This window comes from Triticum urartu, chromosome 3A (assembly GCF_056163025.1).
Source record: "Triticum urartu cultivar PI428250 chromosome 3A, HENAU_Tu73, whole genome shotgun sequence".
Lineage (NCBI taxonomy): Eukaryota > Viridiplantae > Streptophyta > Magnoliopsida > Poales > Poaceae > Triticum > Triticum urartu.
The window spans coordinates 746566945-746575163 of record NC_141875.1 but is presented as its reverse complement, the minus strand read 5'-3'; the positions used below and the strand labels follow the sequence as shown (position 1 = coordinate 746575163).

The 8219-nt window shown below is 46.9% G+C and overlaps 1 pseudogene; it reads left to right on the top strand.

The window, feature by feature from the left end:
- The first annotated feature begins 7231 nt into the window (after positions 1 to 7231).
- LOC147982627 (uncharacterized) lies at positions 7232 to 7895 on the top strand (annotated as a pseudogene).
- The last annotated feature ends 324 nt before the right edge of the window (positions 7896 to 8219 follow it).

Genomic DNA, 8219 nt, shown 5'->3' with positions numbered 1-8219 from the left:
GGCCTTGCTTTCGCACAGGAAGGAAAGAATTGACTCGGGTAAGTAAGCCCTATTGGGGGATTAAGGGCTCGAGTACGATTAGAGCGCCTTTTTTTCTGCTGCGCAGGCTTACCATTTTAAATAGGGGGAAACAGGAGACTGTAGAAGATGAATATGGCTAGTCTACTGCTACTGTTTGATTGGCAATCCTTAGACTATAGGGATGAAGAAAAGGAGCATAACCTACCTGCAACTATGCTTTAAAGCAAAGAAATCTATCGAAATTCTCATTCCAGTCTGAGGGGATATCTGAAGCTACCGATCCGGGATCTCACCACATGTAGAGCCAGCCCATAAGTAAATTCAAGAGAATTTCTTCATCTTCCAAAGTATGTGAGTGAGGTAAAAATTCCAATTTCTCAATTTGCTAATGCCGATAAGCTTAGGTTGTTATTTCATCGTCTTGCGCTAAAAAGGCACCCTCCTATTATGCTAACAAAGGGACCTTGCTTCAAGGTAGATTCTTACATGTTTGGAGTTTTGTCTGGATCCAGGTACCTCAACTATTGGCCTTACATGGCCTGACATGGGTATTCCCTCTTTCTAGTCCCACTCTTCTCCAATAGAGCTCCCTCACTGAGCGAGCATTCGGCATTCCTAGTATGCTCCACTCATTCTACGCCAAGCACCGCGATCTGGACGGACAAAGAATGCCGTACACTTGAGTGACCCCCTTTTCTGTGACCACCACCAAATTCAAAAGAAGAGGTGAGATCACCCTGAAAAAATCCTTTGTAGCTCTTAAAATATGGGCCAACCTCTCCATTAATATTGATACTCACTGCACCTCCTTCTACCACTTGTTTAATCCAACCTCTTCGCACCACTGATAGTTAATTAAGATTCCATTTCAAAGGCGCTACTTTGTTTCGCAAGCCTTTGTCATTGTCATTCAACTAAGGTTGGCCCTCAGCCCCCTGCGAATCCGTAAATCATTAGACCTGGGATTATGATCATCTGCGCGCCGTCACTTTTAACAAGGCACAGAGTATCAGGGGCTACTATCTACACAGGGCGCATCTTATTTATGCGCAACTGTCCAAAAAGGGTACATAATTTCGCGTACCTCAAAACCTGTCAGCAAACTCCTGACAGCCTCGTGCAATCCGCTCTCCGCGGATGAAATCCTCTGAATCACCGTACCCATCAATGCACGGTGCTCCTCTGAGATAGATGCTTGCCCTAGCAGACCATTCAGCTCCTCCGACCGCGCACCAGACGGCGCCGGACTCTTCCGATGGCCCTTTTCGAAGGCTGGACGCGGAGGGCTTTGGGGGGCCATATGACTACCTTTTGGCCCTGCTGGATTCGGAGAAACCCTCCGCGACGATACCTCAGGGTCGCCCGCGTCGCAAGGCGGTACGGCAGGGGGAGGCGTTCCGCTCTCTATCATCTCCGGAAGAAGATCCCTCGAAGACGAGCTCTGCCGAGAAGGGCTAAGGTCCGAGCTACAAGGTAAATTTTCGATTACTTTTCTCAGACATAAAGCAAGGATTTCTCTCGTTTCTTAAAAAGAAAACTCCTCTCTACTTACGGCTCGGTGGAGGGCTGATCCCCTTGAGGGCATAATTCGGCTGAAGTATCCCCCATCACAGGACCCTCTGGCGAAGATTTCTTCCCCCGCTTTGAGGCAATGGTCTCCGGGTCTTCAGAGGCGGTCCTCTTCTTCCCCCGAGGAGAGGAATTTTTGATTCCTCCCTTCCGGACAACCTCCTTCGAGGAGGCTGTAGCTTCCTTGTCCCCTCCCTCGCTTTCCTTTGAAGGCACAACCACCAACATCCTGACTAGCACGAGACCCGGCGTGGTCTCGGGGAGGGGGGCTGAACACCCGATTAGCTTTGCTTTCGCTATCCACTCCTGTTTAAAGGACAACTCTTTTAGGGGCAATCTATGATAAATATACGGATAGCGAGTCCGGGCACAAGGCTACTTACTTGAGTATCCGGACGATTGCAGCTCAGACCCGCGTCCTCCGTAGAACCCAGACACACTACTTGTGGTCCGAAGAACAATTTGTACATCTCCATAGGCGTCATGCCAGGAAAATGTTGGAGAACTCGTGGTCCCTCCGGGTTGAACTCCCACAGGCGGAGGTGGCGACGTTTGCAGGGCAGAACTCGACGAATTAACATAACCTGGGTCACCACGTCCAGACTGATGTCTCTTTCTAGGAGATCTTGGATGCGGCCCTGCAACAGGGGCATGTCCTTTGCCGGCCCCCAGTCCAGCCCCTTATTGACCCATGACGCCAGTCGTGGCGGGGGACCCGAGCGGAAAGCAGGCAGTGCCACCCACTTGGTGCTCCTGGGAGTTGTGATATAAAACCACTCTTGTTGCCATAAGCTGGACTCCCCTTGAAAAAAGCCCTCGGGCCATGGAGCACCGGCATTCTTGCTTATAAAAGCACCTCCGCACTCCGCGTGTCGTCCCTCGATCATCTTCGGCTCTACTTTGAAGGTCTTGAGCCATAGTCCGAAGTGAGGAGTAATACGGAGGAAGGCTTCACACACGACAATGAATGAGGAAAGATGGAGGATGGACTCCGGAGCTAAGTCGTGAAATTCCAGCCCATAATAAAACATGAGCCCCCTCACGAAGGGATCCGTCGGGAAGCCAAGCCCCCGAAGGAAGTGTGACATGAAAACCGCACTCTCACCAGGCTTGGGAGTGGGAATGGCCTGCCCTTGAGCAGGCAGCCTATGCGAGATTTCGCCGGTCAAGAACCTGGCCTCTCTCAACTTCAGCACGTCCTCCTCCATGACGGAGGAGGGCATCCATCGGCCTCGAAGACCGGAACTGGACATTGTCGAAGGTTCGAAGCGCCTGAAATCTGGAGCCTTGGGTGTTGGAACTCAAGGCGAAGGGCGAACTCGTTTGAGATTGAAAGAAAGGAGTAAGGCCTTGGTCTCTTTATAAGAGGTTGAATACCAAGGGCCCTCCCCGTGACCGTTTGGGACTCGCCTTTGATCGAGAAAACATACCAACGGGTACGGTTGGGTTACCCATGCCCGTATTGATGAGAATCCCAGAATAAGGGGACACGATCTCTGCTTTGACAAGACGTGCCAAGGAAACCGCCTCGCAAAACGCGCTGAGGTGGGACAGTAAAACGATTCAAATAAAGACTTGGTCGTGGTGTGATGTCACGCTACGAAATACGTCAGTAGATAGATTTGTGTAAATATTATTCTCTCTATGGCAATATGTGGAAACTTATTTTGCAGAGTCGGACACTACCTTTGTGTTCAAAATCTTCTATGAAGTATTTGGAGGAGGACCCGGCATTGCAATGCCGAAGACAATCTGCGCGACGGACTCGTCGTCATTGAAGCCTGGTTCAGGGGCTACTGAGGGAGTCCTGGATTAGGGGGTGTCCGGATAGCCGGACTATACCTTCAGCCGGACTCCTGGACTATGAAGATACAAGATTGAAGACTTCGTCCCGTGTCTGGAAGGGACTTTTCTTGGCGTGGAAGGCAAGCTTGGCGATACAGATATGTAGATCTCCGACCATTGTAACCGACTCTGTGTAACCCTAGCCCTCTCCGGTGTCTATACAAACCGGAGGGTTTTAGTCCGTAGGACGAACAACAATCATACCATAGGCTAGCTTCTAGGGTTTAGCCTCCTTGATCTCGTGGTAGATCTACTCTTGTACTACCCATATCATCAATATTAATCAAGCAGGACGTAGGGTTTCACCTCCATCAAGAGGGCCCGAACCTGGGTAAAACATTGTGTCCCCTGCCTCCTGTTACCATCCGCCTAGACGCACAGTTCGGGACCCCCTACCCGAGATCCGCCGGTTTTGACACCGACACCGTCGGTAAAGGATTTTGTTCGTGTGTTTTTATCCTTCATTCAAAGTTTGTTTAATTCATGTGGAATCGTCAGCCTGTCATTTGATTCACCGTTCCCTACATTTGAAGTAATCAAGACAAATTTAACATAACCTTAAACAAATGGATCCAAAACATCCCGTCAAATAACAATTGATAAATTGGGTTTGGGTTACTATCACTCCAGCAACCCATAATCAACAACCTGATTACACAATTCCTTCCCCTAGGCCTCAATATGGTGAAGTGTCATGCAATCGACGTTCTGATAACACCAGTAGAGGAATAACAACACATCATATAATAGAAACATTAAATGGTATCTACTAAGACTTTTCGTGTGTCCTCACGAACTAATGGATCAACTCACAAGACATCATGTGGATAATGATCAGTAGGTATGAATATATGAAGAACAATCTGACATAACAATCTTTCACAAATAATTCTCCTATGCATCAACTACGAACGTGTAATCAACACATAATATACTCACATGTACCAATATGAACTTTGATACAAAGACTGAGCAAGAGGGATGATCTAGGGTTCAAAGATCAGATGGTGCTGGTGAAGATGTTGATGGAGAAGATGAACCTGATGGTGAATAGAGTGTTGGTGATACCGATGATGAACATGGAAGTTTCTCCGGTAGAGTCACTCCTCCATGCTCGTCGTCGGCCTCCTTCTCCACCTCTCCCTTCATGGTCATAGCTTAAAAATGCCGAACTGAAGCATGGGCCGCTGCCTCTGGCGATTGTCCATATCCACTATGCGAGGTACCGACTGATGTGTTGCTGCAATACGATGTTGGCAGCCAAGCGGCAAATTGGGAGAGGGGTGGGGGTGGGATAATGCAGCTATGGTCACCCTGGGCAGGGAATGACACCTCAACAAAAGAGATGCTGGGACGCCATCCGATGATGCGGCAGCTTCTAGATGGGATGTGGGGGCTGGCTTGCAGGGATGCTACGACAATGACCGCCATAGTAGCTGGCTGGAGGGTGTGGTGTTGGAGTGGGAGGGGATGGTGAGCTGCTGCTTGATGTGAAAGGTGTTTCTGTGGCAACAACCCATGTTTTAACAACGTTTTATTTTTGTCTTAGTTTTTTAGGGACCTACGGGAGACAGAGGAGGGGAGCTGGGACGAAGCGTTTGACTATTAAAATAGGCGACATGACTCGGAATGGACGCCTCTGCTACTTGTGAGCTGCGTTGGGATTTCCTCAAAGAGGAGAGGATGATGCAGTACAGTAGAGATAAGTATTTCCCTCTTTTATGAAACAAAGCTTATCAATCCAGTAGGAGAACCAAGCAACAATATGTAAACAACACCTGCACACAAACAACAAATTCATGCAATCCAACGCGTAGAGGGGTTTTCAATCCATCAACGGTTAGGATCAAGATAAATTGTATAGTATTTGATATATAGATTGAACAAAAATACAAAATAGAATACATAAAAGGAAATTACAACAAGGTATTTTTAGTTTTAAAATATGATAAAAGATAGACCTAGGGGCATATTTTAACTAGAGGCTTCTCTCGAGAAAATAACATGTGGTGGGTAAACAAATTACTGTTGGGCAATTGATTGAAAAGCAAATAATTATATTCATATCCAAGGCAATGATCATACATAGGCATCACATCCAAAATTAGTAGATTGACTCATGCCTGCATCTACTACTATTACTCCACACATTGACCGCTATCCAACATGCATCTAGTGTATTAAGTTCCTGGAAAAATAGAGTAATGCATTACGCAACATGACCTGATGTAGACTAGATAAACACATGTAGGAATAAACCCCATTTTTTACCCTTTTTGTCATTAGGATGGAGCACTTCAAGATCGAACCCGTTACAAAGCACCTCTTCCCATGGCAAGATAAATCAATTTAGTTGGCCAAACCAAACCAATAAATCGGAGAAGAAATACAAAGCTTTATTAATCATGCATAAAAGAGTTTAGAGAAAACTCAAATAATATTCGTGGATAGATCTGATCATACACTCACAATTCATCGGATCCCAGCAAAAACACCGCCAAAAGTCATTACAACAAATAGATCTCCAAGAACACCAAGGAGAACATTGTATTGGGAATCAAAACGAGGGAAGAAGCCATCTAGGTACTAACTAGGATCCATAGGTCTGTGGTGAACTATTGATGCATCATCGAAGGGACATCAAGGGTGATGAAGAACCCCTTCATGATTGTTTCTCCCTCCGGCAGAGTGCCAGAAAGGGTCCCCGGATGGGATCTCTCGAGAACAAAGGCTTGCGGCAGCGAAAAAAGTATTTCGTAGACTCCCTGGTAGGTTTCCTTATTTTAGAGTATTTATAGAGGCGGAGTCAGGTCAAATAGAGGCTCATGGGCCCCACTATATGCCAGGGCGCGCCCTGGTGCCTAGTGGGCCACTCCTTTGTCTTCTCGATCCTCCTCGAAGATTCTAGGGTCTCTTATTGCCATAAAAATATCCAAAAAGTATCATGACATTCAGACTTCGTTTGGTACTCATATACTGCAAAGTCAAAAAAGAAGAAAAAACAACAATTGGTACTGGGCACTAAGTTAGTAGGTTAGTCCCAAAAAATGATATAAAGTTGCTTGTAAATGTATATAAAGCATCCAAGATTGATACTATAATAACGTGGAGCAATAAAAATTATAGATATGTTGGAGACGTAGCAGTCTCACATTGCAATGACCGAGCGTGTCCGTTTCCACACACGGAGTGTTGGCCAAAATTTAAGTGTCCATGCCACTTTAGTGCTATAGGAAAAATATTTTAGTTGTTTGTTGGAAGCAAATCTGTGATTTCTGAGCGACATCAATATTTTGTACAACCTTCGCTCCAAATTAGTTGATCTAGATTTGTATAGATACAAATGTATCCAATACTTACACGTGTCTAGATACATCCTTACTTAGTAAAATCTGAGCCAGCTAATGCGGGACCGATGGAGTATATGTCTATTTTCAAGGAATCACGACTTACCAAAAACAACAACAAAAAGAGTAAGAAATCACTATTTACCAAGGAAAAACATTTGAGTATTTTGCGTAATTTCTCAAAGCATTAATTAAATTCTATATTGATTTGCGGAAGGAAATCACGACTTCTGGAAACATTAATTAAATTATATATACAGCTACTACTGCAATTTCTGCATGCATGTTTCCGTGGCTCAGTCAGACGCTTTAAAAGATTTCCATCATAGGCCAGGACACTCAACTTCTATGTTTCTTTCTTTCTTTCTTTCTTCCTATCTTTATCTGATTGAAAGCCCCTCGTTTTTCATTAAGAAATTCCCCAACCTCGCCAAAATTCTTGCACCACCATGTTGTCATGCCGGGCCTGGGCACACCTGCCGCCGGAGCTTGTCTGCCGCATCGCCGACGGACTTGACGACCTCAAGTGCTATGCGGGTGCGCGGGGAACTTGCACGACATGGCGTTCCACGCTAACTCCGCTGTTGTCATCGCTGCTCGTGGACCACAGCGACGATCCTCACGTGTCGCTCCTTCGGGCTCAAACCCGTCTCTTCATGGCAATCTCTGCCCTGCTGCATGCCGCTCCTTCAAGCTCGCCACAATCTCCTCGGTTAGGACCTATCTTGGCTGCTGCAGCGGATGGCTCGCCCTCTCGGTCTGCATCAACGACAGTCATAGTCTCCTCAACCTTGTCCACCCAGTCATCGCCGCTGAGATCCTCCTGCCCCCGCTGATCTACGACAGCCGCTCATCTCCAAGATGGTCTTTGTACCCAACCCCACCACTAACGACTTCCTCGCCACCGTGATATGTGACATCAATAGGCTTGCCTACATTACTGCTGGGGCCAGGAGGTGGGCCGTCCTCGACCCCATCCGCCTCGCCAAGGAAGACCAGATCGCCAACCTGCTCTACCACAGATATGGTATGGTTTACTGCCTCACTCGGTTTGGAGATGTCCACGTGCTCCGCCTGCCTGATCACCGCCGCAGGGAACTCCGTCATCCATGAGGGCCACACATTAGCACATCAGGTAGTGCATAACAAGCGGATCATCAAGATGACATGAGCAGATCTAAACGCACCAGCCACTATAGAGACACTATTGTCATATGTGGGAAGCAACCTACTGTTCGACGCCGCCACCAGATTCGCCCCGCCATATAATTCAATATCGACTTTCACTAGTGCTAATAACCTTGTGTTATGCGATGGTAGCATATACCAAATGTGGAGGAATGCAGCCTGCATGGTTAGTTTGCAGCTTCCAGGAGGGTGTCGTTGCCTTGTAGAACATGACAAAGTATTTGTTCTGAGGTATGACCCCCAGCGCCA